This window comes from Pyxicephalus adspersus, chromosome 4 (genome assembly GCF_032062135.1).
Source record: "Pyxicephalus adspersus chromosome 4, UCB_Pads_2.0, whole genome shotgun sequence".
NCBI lineage: Eukaryota > Metazoa > Chordata > Amphibia > Anura > Pyxicephalidae > Pyxicephalus > Pyxicephalus adspersus.
The window spans coordinates 5,812,228-5,827,454 of NC_092861.1; positions in this window are offsets into that span (position 1 = coordinate 5,812,228).

Sequence of the window (15,227 nt, forward strand, 5' to 3'; positions counted from 1 at the left end):
ATTCTGATTCATTTCCCCAATCAAGAAATCATGCACACCTTTTATTGTAGTGCCAACATTTTCCACTGTGTTTTACAGAATACATAGTCATGTCACTAATCTGTCCCTCAGAGGAGCTCACAATCTAGCATGTCACAGTCAATATCATTGTCATAATCTAACATCACTAATAGGGTCCAATGGAGGATCTGGGGGTAAACTAGTTAAGCGATCAGTACATTTTTGGTACATTAGGCTAATAGTGTCCAGAATGAAGGTCAAACCTGGGGCCTTAGTTCTTTAAAGCAGTGCAGCTGACAGTAGTAGGGAAATTCAGTAAGACTAAAAGGTTGTTGTATGTCTCCATTAACCACAACTGCAGACTGGCATTAAAATTTGGAGCTGTTGTGCTGCACCACGTGGAGCAAGCTTCAAAGAAATCATTCAACACTAGGGTCTATCTTCATTTATTTCCACGTTTTTATATATATCAGCATAATGTTCAAAAGCAGACTTCCAAAACTAACAACCATTTAAGAGCCCTTTATTGTATGTGGAATATTGTATGTATTCTTTTATAGGAAAGTAATTGCTCTATCTACATAGGAATCACACTAATATCCTAAAGTGTGCCAATCCTCACAGTACAAAGGTTGGGTAATTTATTATGAGTTTATATATGGTATCCAAAGATATACATATCAATGTTAGCAGGGTAATAATTTGAACAAAAGGATAACTGTAATTTAAAGTAGATGTAAATTCTATCTAGAGCAGACTTTCTCAATCTTTTTAGCACGCAGGAACAATTGAAATATCCTTCAGGTCCTAGGGATCCCCTACTATAATTACTATGTCCACAACTCACAGTATTTTAACATGGTGGTCAGTGGGAAGAGTGTGTCTTATATCGCTAGTAAATGTGAAGAATGTCAATTAAACTGATCTTAGAGGTTCAAATTGGTTTAATAAAGTCCCAGCAACTTCTGGAGGAACACAACTTTTAGTTGAGAAACACCGATCTAGAGGTCTAATAAATTCCTAATGTATAGTTTACCATTAAGATTTGGGGATTGTTCAAATCATCGAGTTCTGGTCATCAATTACCACTCCTCCAGCGGTTTTCAAGCATTTGAAAAGGCAGAGAAAACACCTGTAACCATTCCCAAGGTCAATTAGTGTTGAACTGGGGTCAACTGAGGAAACGCCAATTACTAAGCAACCTAAAAGTTGTTGTAGGTGTTTTCAGGGCTTAATCCAACGCTTCCAAACCAGTTCGGAAGTAGTTTTCCAGTGTTATAGTTGTCTAGCACAGAAACAGGAAGGGTATAGGAAGCATAAACAATTAGTTTGTTTGTGTTTTTTTTCTCAAAAATGTTTCTATTTGTCTTTTTCAAGTATTTACCAAACAGTTATACAGTTCTAGCAGGTGTTTGGAGAACTTATGCAGTATCTGGGTGACTTCTTGTGAACCTCTATGTGAGCCTCCATGAGGAACAGAGACCAAAAGGTGTTTAAATATTGTGAGGTGTTGGGGGGTAAATGTACAATCATCCTTTAATCCACCTGCTTTGCAGAAAATATTTTTGCACTCCTTAGCCCTAGAAAAACTAGCCTGCGTACAATTTGATTTTCCCTTCCTCTAGGTCAATGTTTCCCAATGAGGGTTCTATGGAATCTTGGTGTTCCTCACATGGTTGCTAGGGGTTCCTTGAGAAATAAGAAATTTGTCCCTCTCAAGTCAGTTTACCTGGCACCAATGATCTTCTTGGATGTCTGTAAGGGTGGCATTCTTCACAATAACCAGCAGTGTAAGAGGCATTCTTCCTACTGGGGTTCCCCCAAACCAGAAATTTTTTACCCCATGTAAAAAAGGTTGGCTGCTCCAGGCTACAACTCTTTTGTCGGATGGTTGTTTAGAATAGATGTGCAACTTTCAAAGGTGGTCAGGTAATGATTCCATTGTGAATGGAGTCTACATAGGAAAGTCCCAAAGATGCAGCAAGCATGGAGGGGATGAGCACAAACCCTGAAATTGCACAACAGCTGTGCAGAGAGGTATATTAAAACTGTATCTGGGGTAAATATTGTTTGTAGAACTTGACAATATCAAAATCTTGGAGGTCACATGCCATTAAACTGACCCATCACTTCTTACCTAAAGTAAGGATTACTCAGGGCTGAATGTACAGTTCACCCTGCAAAATATGTATGGCCATCCGCACCTTATGCCTGTATGGCACTCCATGCACCTGCATATTTTATGCCAAAAAAAAGGTCAATAGAATCAAAAGGGTAAAAAAAAATTACAACATGGTCATTTCTTGATCTCTGAGACTGTAAAAAACCTATTACCGTTTTAAGAATAACTTATACTGGGAGCAATGGTTGTGCCTTTTTAGGAGGGAATGCCAATAGAAAAAATAGTGAAGTTTAGGTGAAGTTTAATTTGCTTCTATTCTGAGTGCAGGGTATATGTAGGGGACTGTACCTAGTTTCCAAAAAAATGTCACAGTACTCTCATTCAAGTAGTAAGTAAGCTCTTGGGATAAGTAATGAAGTTATTACAATACCTTCATGGGTGAATGTCATTCTGAAGAAATGGGAGTTCCCAGAAAGACAGCATGCAAAAGTATTTTCCTATTTGCTGAAAGAAGCCTTTTTTGAACTTGTGGTAGTGTTTTGGACTGTACAGTTGTATACTGTGTGGTGCATTGATCCCAGTTCTAATTCCCAATGTGAAATCAATGTATGCAGTTTGAGAACAGAGGAAGATCCTGTACTACCATGCAAGACTGAAGGGATAGAAAGGGATCACAGTCATTCATAAAATTTTTGTTGTTATTAGGCCTTTTTGTCTGTTCAAACCATTGTATTTGGGGAATGGAGGGTAAATCTATATAACAGAGCCCTGGATAGCAGTAAAAACCACTGAGGGTTCTAATCTTTCCCATTATATCAAAAAATAAGCTGACCCCTTTGCTATAGAAGGATACAATGTTTGCCTGATGTACACTACATAGAATATACTCCTATTATTAGGTAAGAAGTGATGAGTCATCTTTAACCAATAGATTAAAATAAGGTGTATGTACAGCCAAAACTTCTTTTTTCAGTATTAAGTAGTGGCGGAGTAGGACCCCTGTTAAGGTTATGTTGCTGTCTAAATTTTTGTTTCATAGATTTGCATAAATAATGGTAAATCCAAAAATTGTATGAAAAACAATTGAACTTTAATTCGTGGGGATACCTTTGGACATTTCATTGAGATGTTTCATATCACTTCGATCTCAATTCCGAGAGTGAAGGAGAATCTCTCACACTGGAGCAAATAAAATTTAATCCCAGGGGAGAAGCTTTGGCTTTACATACAAATATCTCATACACCTAAATATCATAGGCATAATTGAAACGGATCAACTAATGAGAACACAGGAGTGATTGGTATAACTGTCACAACTGCTAAAGTCTAGACCACAGCCTCCACATGGAAAGGACTTCCGCCCCGGATGCCTTTTCTCATGTTTGGCACAGCTGGAACCATTGCAGAACTCCCCCGTGTGAACTTTTTGATGCAAAATGAGGTTGGAGCTGTTGCTGAAGGACTTGCTGCAATCAGAACATGAATAAGGCTTCTGTCTTGAATGGATTCTTTGGTGGGATGCCAAATGGGCACTTCTTCTGAATCCTCTTCCACATTCTGAACAAGTGAAAACCATCCCCCCTGTGGTTATTGTCCTGTGAGAAACCACCTGAGGATCATGACTAAATGACTGGCCATTGTCTTTGGGCATATATGGTTTTCCTGCAAAGTGGGTCTTCATGTGGGTTGCAAGATTAGAACTTTGACTAAAGGAGTTCCCACAAACCTTGCAGATATAAGGTCTCTGTCCTGTGTGGGTCCTTTCGTGTTTGGCCAGGTGTGACTGCAGCCGGAAGCGTTTATCACATGCAGTGCAAGCCCAGGGCTTGTCTTTCAAGTGGGTCTCCTTGTGGAGACTATAGCTAGTCCGGTCGGGAAAGGCCTCACCACACTCTGTGCAGACGTTCCTGTCATCCTCAGCATGGTTTTTCTGGTGCTTACGATAGCCTGAACGGGTGTAGAACGTTTTATCACACTTGTTACATTTGTAAACGGTCTCAGTCATTAAGGTGATATTTCCCGCGGAATCTATGGTGCTTCTTTCCCTTGCAATGGATTTCTCTGGGGAAGTCCTATCAGACATCCGAGGCCTATAGGTTCTCCGTCCACGCTTGCTTTCTGAAGCTTCATGGCTAAGTTTCGATTGGGTGCCCACAGGAATGTCTTCGTACAGCTCATTGTTTCTTACGTCTTCATCTGTTCAACAGAAACATGCATAATTAAAACATAGATGTTGATCTTGTAGAAACCCTTCCCTTTAACATCCTTCAACACTCATTTTCTCTATCTCTCAAAAAAAATCTCAAGGTTCAGTAAAATAAAGTTATCAAGAAGTCCTCTCTAGTTACCTAAATCATTGGTCAAGTGATGCATATGCTACCAAGTCTAGTTTCTTTCTTACAGTGTAATGGGAATGTCCCTCATGGGAGTCCATGTCACTGCCTGAATGACAGATAACATGGACACTTACCATTGGCTGTCCAGTAGTAGGGTTCTCTTAAGGGTTCTTTTTAGGGAGCCCCATGCCACTGCCTGGATGAGAGATGACATGGACACTTACTACATGCTGTTCACCGGTGGAAACCTCCCAAGATGTCATGACAGGGGGTCACTGGAATAGAAAATGGTGGGAAATCCTTCCCAAATGGGCACAGCTAGCAGCAGAAATACTTAATTTCAGTAAAGTAAGAAAGATTAGAATGTCTGTCATTTTAATATGACTTTTTATAACATATGTGGGGCACTGGGAAGGGAAAAGCAGTATAATTACCCTAATGAAGACCTCCGCAGATAGATTTACTATACTTACTTTCCTTGTTCCCCTCTACCACTATATTCAGCCATAGAGAAAAAGAATGAAAAATGTACAAATCACTGGAGTCATGGTACACACAGGGTCTTTGATTTCCTATGTGATAGTGCTTATTGATCCAGTGCAGTCACATGGAGGGAGTCACAAGTTCCTTCATATCCATGAGGAAAAGAAGGAAAGATGCGTATATGCTGCTGGGGATGGGGTGATTGTGGCAAAACTGTTCTTTTTTTTTTTTCTTTTTTCTCTGGCTCAGGCTCTGAACAGGCCTCAAAGCACATTGCCCTCTGCAGTGCTTTCCTGAAAGTCAAGGGCAGGCAGATGACGTACCTTTAGGACAAGGATCAATGGACAAGGATCAATGTCAAAAAAACTTTAAGAGTCGCATCATATAGATTCTAGTATAAGATTTTTTTTACCTGTATCTGGGTATTGATTTCAAAAAAAATATGTATATAGCAGTTTCTCAACCTTTTTAACATGGGGAAACCCTTAAAACAACTTTCAGGTTTTCAGAGAATCCCTTCTATAATTACTATATCACAGCTCACAATATATTATTATGGTGGTCAGAAAAAAGAATGCCTCTTACATTGCTGGCCATAGGGAAGAATGGCACCCAAAAACAATATTGTTACCAGTGGTAACTCACCTGAGAGGCACAAACTGCTCATTGCTTAAGGAACCCCTAGCAACATCTAGAGCAGGGGTCGGAAACTCCGGCCTTTAGGCCAGATACGGCCTTGCTGGTAGTTCATTCCCGCCTAACTTCCCCTGGCCGGTCCAGCCTAATGCCGGCCGGCAACCCGCAGCTCCAGAGCCGTGGGTTGCTGGCGGATCGGCCAGGGGGGCGTTAGGAACTATAATATAGTTTTTGAAACTGATAAGTCAGTGTAAAGCTAAAACATGTATTTTGGGATATTGGCACTGAATACAACACTATTGCTGCAAAACCATTCATAGTGGACATTCCCCATACAACCTATGATTTAGGAGTTAATTCAGAAGATAAGCCTGAATAAAGCAAACATTTTAAACAGGGTATGTGTGGTTAAATGTGTTAAGGTCCTGAAATAGTTACAGTTTCCAGGGTTGGTCTCATTGGATCTATTGAAAGACTGGTTTGACTTTGCAGAGGATACACAAAGTTGCAAAAAGGAAGGTCAAACTTCTTTATTTTTTATATTTCATCTGTATTTGTGTAATATTAAAATGTTGTTGGCATGTATAAGGAAACTAATGGAGGGTATCAGATCACAGGAGCTAACAATCCAATGTCCCTGTCATAATCTGCCAATTTTGGGGGGAAAGTCAATTAACCTACCATTTTTGAAATATGCCCACAGAAACATTAGGTTTTTTTACATTTTTTTTGAGTTATGGCCAAGATTCAGACCTGAGAACCCAACGATTCAAAGAAATTGGTGGACTCAAATTATTCTTGCATAATTGCCCTTCAATGACTAAATCCACCAATGGTGCAAGGTCAGCCTGCCAGGCAGGGACTGTTAATTGGGGACTATAGCGATGTACATGCTCCTCCATTTCCAATCAAAAGTTCCATCAGCATCCTTTCCTAACTTTTAAGTTAATTTAATTGCTTTTCCAGCTTATTTAATGAACATTGTTTTTTCCAGGGCTATGGTTGGTGTTTGAAACTAATCTTCAAACCTTTTGGATGGTATTAAATCAGTGTATGTTTCAGAGTTTACTGATATGGCTGTTAAATTTTATTGGCTGTTTTTAGCATTTTCAAAGCAACAGTCTACATACAAGTGCTGGAACTATATTAGACAACCTCAGTTAATCTTGTCTATAAATGTGTACTTAAATAGGGGTTTGTAGACACTGCAATTGAATAATTCTTCATGTTTGGCCTGATATGTGGTGTCAGTGGTGGTGTAATATGGGGAGGGTGTTACTATAACATGGTGTCTTAACATATAGAATCAAACATACTTTTTATTTACAGATTTGTGGTTTTGAGTATTATTTTTCTATTTTTATCTGAACTTTGCTAAAAAGTATCTTAAAAATGTAAGACACCTAAAAAAAGAATCCAATTTAATACACATGTATGAACATTTTCTCAGGCTTTCTATTGTTATTATTTAACCTATTTGGTTTGCAAAAAGCTCCTTTAAATGATTACTTATTTGCGGTTAGCTATAAAACATGCTTACCAGCAGACATCGGAGTCAGATGAACTTTCGTCCAGGATGGTACAATGTGGCACCTCCTCCATCCTTCACCCAGTCATGGAAATTCTGCTGAAAGAGTGATTGAACACTCATATTAGACTCATTGGGTGCAGGTTCCAAATTTCTACAAGCCATGTAGTAGCATAGTATTCTATAATAGATCTGCTCTGATAAAAGCAGAAAATTATCCCCCACTCCCTATTATCTAAAGAAGAATCCAAACTCATATCTACCTCTGTTAACCCTAAATATGTAGTTAAATAAATAAAAACATCACAATCCTGCAAAAGAAGAGTGATTACATATACCCCTCGGGTGCCCTATGTCTCTTACCTTCTCTCCAGTACTACAGCTTCCTTTAATTTCCACATTTGATCTTTCCAGGACTATGGACAAGAGCGCTGGTTCATTCTTTAAAATAATTTTTGTCACTGCTGTTTCCCATAGTGATGTAGAGGTTGAGGGCTACAGCATTAGGAGAGGAGGAAGGTAAGAGACATGGGCTGCTCGAAGCCTGAGGTTCATGTGAGTTTAACAGGAGACCTAAACAAGTCTCCCTAAAGGAATAGGTTTACTTGAGGAAGACATCTCCATTCATTGATATTCTATGTTCCCCAATGAAGCATGGAGGCTAAACTTTGTGTAAATTCCATGTTGGTCTGTGTTGAAGTTTTTAAATGACATGTCTTTTTTCCCACAGACAATGTAATAAGCCAGTTCCATACCACAGTTCATATGAACATTAAACTAAGAAGCAACCAAGCAGCTAAATTATACTCACACAAAAAAAACTAGGCCCCAAAAGACTTTGAAAGACTTTGTGAATAACTCTACAACCTTCTACAAGCTTGGTGTCCAATGTTCTGCTATCCTTATTACAGCATTTCTCTCCCTCGCTTGACAATGTTGGGGTAAAGTTACTATTAACCAGGGCTCAAATGATGAATTTAGAAGAAAGGAAGAAGGTCATAAGCTTCCCTATACACAGAAGTTCTGGGTATAATTTTGATTATGCATGTGTAAAAGGTCCATGTTTCAAAAGGTACCAACAGGTAGGAGCTTGTCCTTTCAAGAGAACCTGTGTCTTTGACCTTGAAACAAACACATGGATTATTTTTTGAAGGAAACCTCAACCTGGGAAAAACACATAGGATGCCATTTTTGACCCCATGAAAATACATGTCCTTGCCTTTCTATACTTTCTCACTGACCTGAGAATAACTTATGATCTGCAAATGAGTGAGTAACGCTCACAAGCTCACTGTATGTGAAACAAGTGTTTCTTTGATCAATTGGAGTTGGAAAAAACAGAAGTTTGAAAACAAAGGAGTTAAATCCTTATAGTAACCACAAACTGTAGGTAACCTTTTAATAACTCCTTGTAAACAAAAAGTAACTGGGAAAATGGTTGGTAGCAAGGAGGAAGGTTTGGTTCAGTGCACAGTCTGTCACATGGATGCACAAATGGAGCAACAGCTCAGAGGTCAATACCGCCGTGACCGATGTGAGCAAGTCGTCTTTCTGGTATCTCGCATTGGAGAGGTGGAGAAGTGCATTGCAACACTGAAATCACTGGATCACATTGAGAGGGGTCTCCTGCTCACTGAGCAAGCAGTTAATGGCTTAGATATGGACGGTGGAGAGGTTAATCAGGATGAGCATGTAGGGATCTTGGTTAATGTAACTAGAAGGAGTGGTAGGGGCACCCAGAAAAGGAAGGCCAGCCCTGTGTTTGAACACCCCAACATGTTTGCAAAGTTTTGTGAAGATGTCCAGGTGGCAGACCCAGTGGTGGCAACTCTAGATGTTACTGCTACCCCTAACAGCCGGGAGAGCAGCCCATCTATTAGTGGTGGGGAGGGAAACGCAGGAAGGAAAAGACAATTGGTTGTCATTGGGGAATCTATGACCAGGAGGACGGATAGAATAGTTTGTCGCCCAGATCCCATCAACCGAGTGCTTTGCTGTCTCCATGGTGCCAGGGTTCGGTATGGGGTGGACCGAGTGGTCCAACTACTGGTGGGAGCTGGACAGGACCCAGCTGTCTTGGTCCATGTTGGAACCAATGACAATATAGATGGAAGACAATATAGATGGAATATGGAGGATCCCTAAAAATCAGTTTAGGGAACTAGGTTTCAAGCTAGAGAAAAGGACCTTGAAGGCTAAGGAAATATTGCCAGTGGCATGCGCAACACAGGAAAGGCAGAGGGAGGTTAGGAAGCTAAATGCATGGCTTAAGTCCTGGTGTAGAATGGAAGGGTTTGGGTTCATAGAGCACTTGGCTGACTTTTCATTGGGGTACAACCTGTATGCCAGAGATGGTTTGCACCTAAATGAAGGGGGTCTGCTGTGCTAGGGGAAAGATTTAGGGGAATGGTGGAGGGATATTTAAACTAGGTCAGATAGGGGTGGGACAGTTAAATAAGGTGGCAGAGAGGTAAGTGAGGGGGTCAGACACTAGTGGAGGGTGGATTGGGGATAGTTGGGGGGAGAGTTATGGATACTTGTAAGGAGCTTCCCATGTTACAAACAAACATTGGATTGTGCAGTACTAATTGTACTGAAAAACAAAAGGATTTGGCAAACAGCGATGGTAAAAGCAGAAATGGTTTAAAGAGCCTGTTCACCAATGCTAGAAGTCTGACAAACAAGATAGGGGAGTTGAAACAATCAATGAGTGAGGAGGATTTTGACTTTATAATTGCTGAGTTGGTATTGCTGAATCCTTGTTCTTCACATGACTGGGCTGTCAATATTTCTGGGTATACTCTCATTTGTAAACACAGAGTCAAACCAAAGGGTGGTGGTGTCTGTCTGTATGTGAGAAGTGATCTGAAAGTGAATGTGAAAGATAAAGTACGGATGGAACAAGCGAAGAGGTTGAGGCATTATGGGTGGAGTTGAATGTGGGGTTAAATAACAAACAATTAATTATTGGAGTCTGCTATAGGCCCCCCAGTGCTAAGGAAGAAATAGAAAATCAATTACTAGCACAGATAGAAAAAGCAGCAAAAAGTGGAAGTGTTTTATCATGGGAGATTTCAACTACCCTGACATTGACTGGAGTATTGGCACTACAGGAACAGCAAAAGGGAGGAAATTTGTGAATTTAATAAAAGATAATTTTATAGTACAGTTTATAGAAGCCCCAACTATAAATTATACTCTGCCGGACCTAGTTTTTTCTAACAATGCAGAGCTTATAACAAATGTGCAAATAAAAGAGAATTTGGGTAGCAGTGACCATATTATGATTTCATTTAATGTAAGCTGTAAACAAAAAGCAAAAACAGGAAAGATAAAAACATTTAATTCTAAAAGTGCATATTTTCCATTATTAAGGGCGGCTCTCTGTGACTTGGACTGGGAGACAATATTGTCCTCAAAGAACACAGAACAGAAATGGGAATGTTTCAAGTCTGTTCGACAAAAGCAAACTGAAAAATATATTCCAATTCCTAAAAAGTTTAAGAGGCTAAAATTAAAACATATGTGGCTTACTGCTGATGTTAAAAAGCCATAAGGAAAAAGAAAAGGGCATTCCAAAAATATAAAAATGAAGGACCACCTTCATCATTTGAAACTGATAAAGAATATAACAGAAGATGTAAAAAGATAAAATGTGCAAAACTTCAAAATGAAAGACAGATTGCAAAGGAAAGTAAGGCAAACCCTTAAAAATGTTTCAAATATATTAATAGCAAAAAGATCAGATCTGAGCATGTAGGGCCCTTAAAGGATGTCGCTGGGTTGGTAACTGGGGATAAAGACAAGGCAGATTTACTAAACACTTTTTTTTAGCTCTGTGTACACAAAGGAAAATGGCAGAGCTCAAGTCCATATTCATAATAGGAATGTCACTGCCTTAAAATTAGTCACAATGGCTCATAATTGATATGTTAGAGAAACAGCTGGGAAAAATTAAGGTTGACAAAGCACCAAGACCTGATGGATTACATCCATGTGTCCTCAAAGAGCTGAGCTCGGTTATTTCAAAGTCATTATTTCTAATTTTTATGGACTCTTTAGTTACTGGCAAGGTACCGATGGATTGGCGTAAAGCCAAGGTGGTTCTAATCTTCAAAAAGGGAGCAAAGTCATTACCAGGTAACTACAGACCCGTTAGTTTAATGTCTATAGTTGGAAAGGTCTTGGAGAGTTTGATAAAGAACCACATACAGGAGTTTCTGCTAGAAAATAATATTATAAGTGATAGTCAGCATGGCTTCAAGAAAGACAGAAGTTGTCAAACAAATTTACACCCTTTTTTGAGGAAGTAATTAAACAGGTAGACAGTGGAATAGCAGTAGATATAGTGTACTTGGACTTTGCTAAAGCATTCGACATTGTACCCCACAGACGGTTAATATGCAAGTAAGGGTCAATAGGTTTTGAAAAGCCAATGTGTAAATGGTTAGAGAACTGGCTTAAAGATTGCATCCAGAGAGTTGTAATTAATGATTCAGGGTTCAGTGTTGGGACCTTTACTGTTTAACATCTTTATAATGATATAGTGTTTGGGATTAAAAGTACCATTTCTGTGTTTGCAGATGACACCAAACTATGTAATGGAATCAAGTCCATACAGAATGTCTATAATCTACAAGCAGACCTGGATGTACTGTAAAATTATGCGCTTGGGAGCTAACAACATACATGCTTCATACTGTCTAGGGGGAATACATTTGGGGGAGTCAGAAATGGAAAAGGATCTGGGGGTTCTGGTAGATCATACACTTAATAACAGCATGCAATGCCAAGCTGCAATATCTAAAGCTAGAAAAGTACTTTCTTGTATTAAAAGTGGAATAGACTGCAGAGATGGAGACATAATCCTGCCCCTGTACAAAGCATTGGTCAGACCACATCTGGAATATGCACTCCAGTTCTGGGCAGTTCACAAAGAGGATGTTGTTGAATCGGAGAGAGTGCAGAGAAGGACAACTAAACTAATAAAAGGAATGGAGGAGCTCAGCTATGAGGAGAGATTAGCTGAACTGAGAACAGACGTTTAAGGGGGGATATGATCACCTTGTGTAAATATATAAACAGTCCATATAGAGAACTCTCTTCCCCATTATAAATTTTGAGATCATTACAAAGCACAAGAGGGCGCTCTTTGCGTCTGGAGGAAAAGAAGTTTAAGCTCCGGATAAGGAAGGGATTCTTCACTGTAAGGGCTGTGAAAATGTGGAATCGGCTCCCTCAGGAAGTAGTTTCAGCAACTACTATAGATTGCTTTAAGAAAAAGCTGGATGTTTTTCTAGAGGCACAGAATATAACTGGGGATTAAGGCTTTAAAGTAAAGATAACAGTGACTGTTGATCCAGAGAACATCCGATTGCCTCATGGAATCAGGAAGGAATTTTTTTCCCCTCTTGAAGCAAATTGTACCAGCGTTGTTTTGCCTTCCTCTGGACCAAATAGGTCTTATAGGGTTTATATCTGGGATATGTTTATTTCCCTAGTGGTTTATCTTGATGTCTTTTTTCAACCTAACCTTCTATGTAACTATGTAACCCAGAAACTGGTGATTGATTTGGTATGACCACCAGTCAACTGGCGTTTTCAGCAGACAATATTGATAATGACATCCTCCATAGTTGTGGGTTTCTTATAACCATGGGGAGTTAGGGACCTTCACAGAGCTATTGCCATCATGTTTTGGGTAGGTAAGTAGTATTGTCACCAAGGGAGAGGAAGTGGGAACAGAACCAGTACTAAAGTACAGATGTAGGTTGCCATTGAAGCTTTGACTTCAGGCTTTCTGTCTGCAAACCAGCCTGGCAACTAATAAAGAAATAAAAGTCAGAACCCCTGCTATGAACATAACTTCCTTAAGAATCAATAAAGCCATCAAGCTTGCCATTTTCAGAAGAGTAAAGTAGTAGTTTGGGTAGAACAAATTAAATATTAACAAACGGTAGGATATATGGATAAATAACCTAAAGAAATGCACAACTGATTAGTGATGATAAAATTTTAAAAAACTGGGTATTTTCACTAAATTTAGACATTTAAGGGATCACTTTAGCACATAGAGCACAAAGGGTCACTTAAAGCGTACTTAAACTCAGAATTTCCACTTTACAATAAAGAGTAGACAACCCTTTAATGTAAAGAAAACATTCTGTTGTTCGTTTTCTTTAAAAAAAAGGGTGCAGCACCGCCCTCTAATCGTTCAAGAATGAATGGGAGAGCAAAGCCTCCAGGGATACCTACGTCACGCATTCCGGGGGGCTCTTTGGTGCTCCTACTGTGCATGCCTGAGCATCGGGTAAAGGAAAAAAATTGCCAGTCGCATGCACAGTGAAATCGGCAAGTTTTTTTCCAACCTACGTCACCCGATCTCGTGCCTGGGTTAGGTGACATAGGAATAAGCAGCCAGTATAAGAGGCGAAGAGTCCGGCGCCTGGAGCGCCTGGCCAAAGACGGATGCTGGGACGACGTGGGACCTGATAGAAGTGACCTCCAGATGGATTGGACTGCACTGAAGGTAAGTGTATTTTTTGTGTTTTGGGGGATTTTGGGTTTAGTTCCCCTTTAGGCACAGGGTCAATGGAGCACAAAAGGTTACTTAAGCACTTGGTCAATGGAGCACAAATGGTCACTTAGTACAGTTAAGTACAGGATCAATGAAGCACAAAGGATCACTTATGCATGGGTTCCATGCAGCACAAAGGGTCATTTAAATATGAGGTCAAGGGAGCAAAAAGGGTCAGTTAAGCACAGGGTCAATAGAGCACAAAGGGTTCCCTAAACACAGGGTCAATTGAGCACAAAGGGTCGCCCAAAGTACAGGGTCAATGGTGCCAAAAAATCACTTAAGTATGTGGTCAATGAAGCACAAAGTGTCACTTAAGTACAGGGTCAATGGTGCACAATGAACTACTTAAGTATGGGGTCAATGGAGCTCAAAGGGTCACTTAAGTATGGGATCAATTCAGTATAAAAGGTCACGGGAGCACTGTGTATCACCTGTATGTGACATCCTAGGGGAGCTCAAAGTAAAGAACTATGCAGTAGACATTGCCAGACTAATTTTTGATACATGATGAAAATTAACCTACGTTACATGCCAGATTTGACAGATTATCCCTAAAACTGAACATCCTTTTGGTGTTCAATCCCCACATCAGTACCATGTCTCGTAGTGATGTGGATGTTGGTAGGAAAAACAGGAAATCATATTTTTTTGCTTTCCTCTGGATCACCTATGTAACTATGGTTTTATCTGGGATATATTGGTTTGTAGTGTGCCTAAATTCCTAGCGGTTGCATTTGATGAACTTGAAGTCACTTCAAAAAGTGTGGGCTTTAGAGGTAATTCTATCCCTTATTTTGGTAATGAGAGAGGGAAAATTGGTAAATATTCCCTCTACACAGTCATTGCATTTCTTTGACATATTTGGGTCACTATAGAGCCTATCTGAAAAAAAAGAATGATTTTATTTCCCATATTAGCCAGAAAATGATCCTCAAAATCCTTTGGATTTTCTTTGTCATTGGGACATAAATTTACTCAACTAATTTTCTAGTAAATTTTATAAGAACGCTAATGACCCACCTCTGCCCCTCTTTCACAGAATCTTTGTGTCTTTAAAAAAACATTTTCTTGTGCATTAACACACGATTTCAAAAAGGGTTCACCCTAAATGCACCTGTCATAAAATATTATATGGGCTACTTCCAAAAATATTTTTTACTTGGCTATGCCTGATTTAAAAAAAAGTGAATAAAAGTCAGAGCACATTGGAATTATCAGCCAGAAAATTGGCATTTTCAGATCATTTTCCTAATGACATATATGCTTCAATAAAAATAGCGGTTGGTGTGAAGCTGAATGCACCATGTAGAATAAAAGATTATGGAGCTGTCTAGTTAGTAAATATAAAACACATGGACATTTCCAGGGACAATTCATAAAAAGCTGGCTCTTGAAATTAGGGACACGTGTCCCATTTTATAAAGAAAGAAGACTGGGTATATGCACAATGTTGTAACTGCAGCTGTAATTTGCAGTCAACCAAGTGATAATTGCTGTGGGTTTAGGCTCTTTGCATTTCTCACAACATTTGACACTTATTTG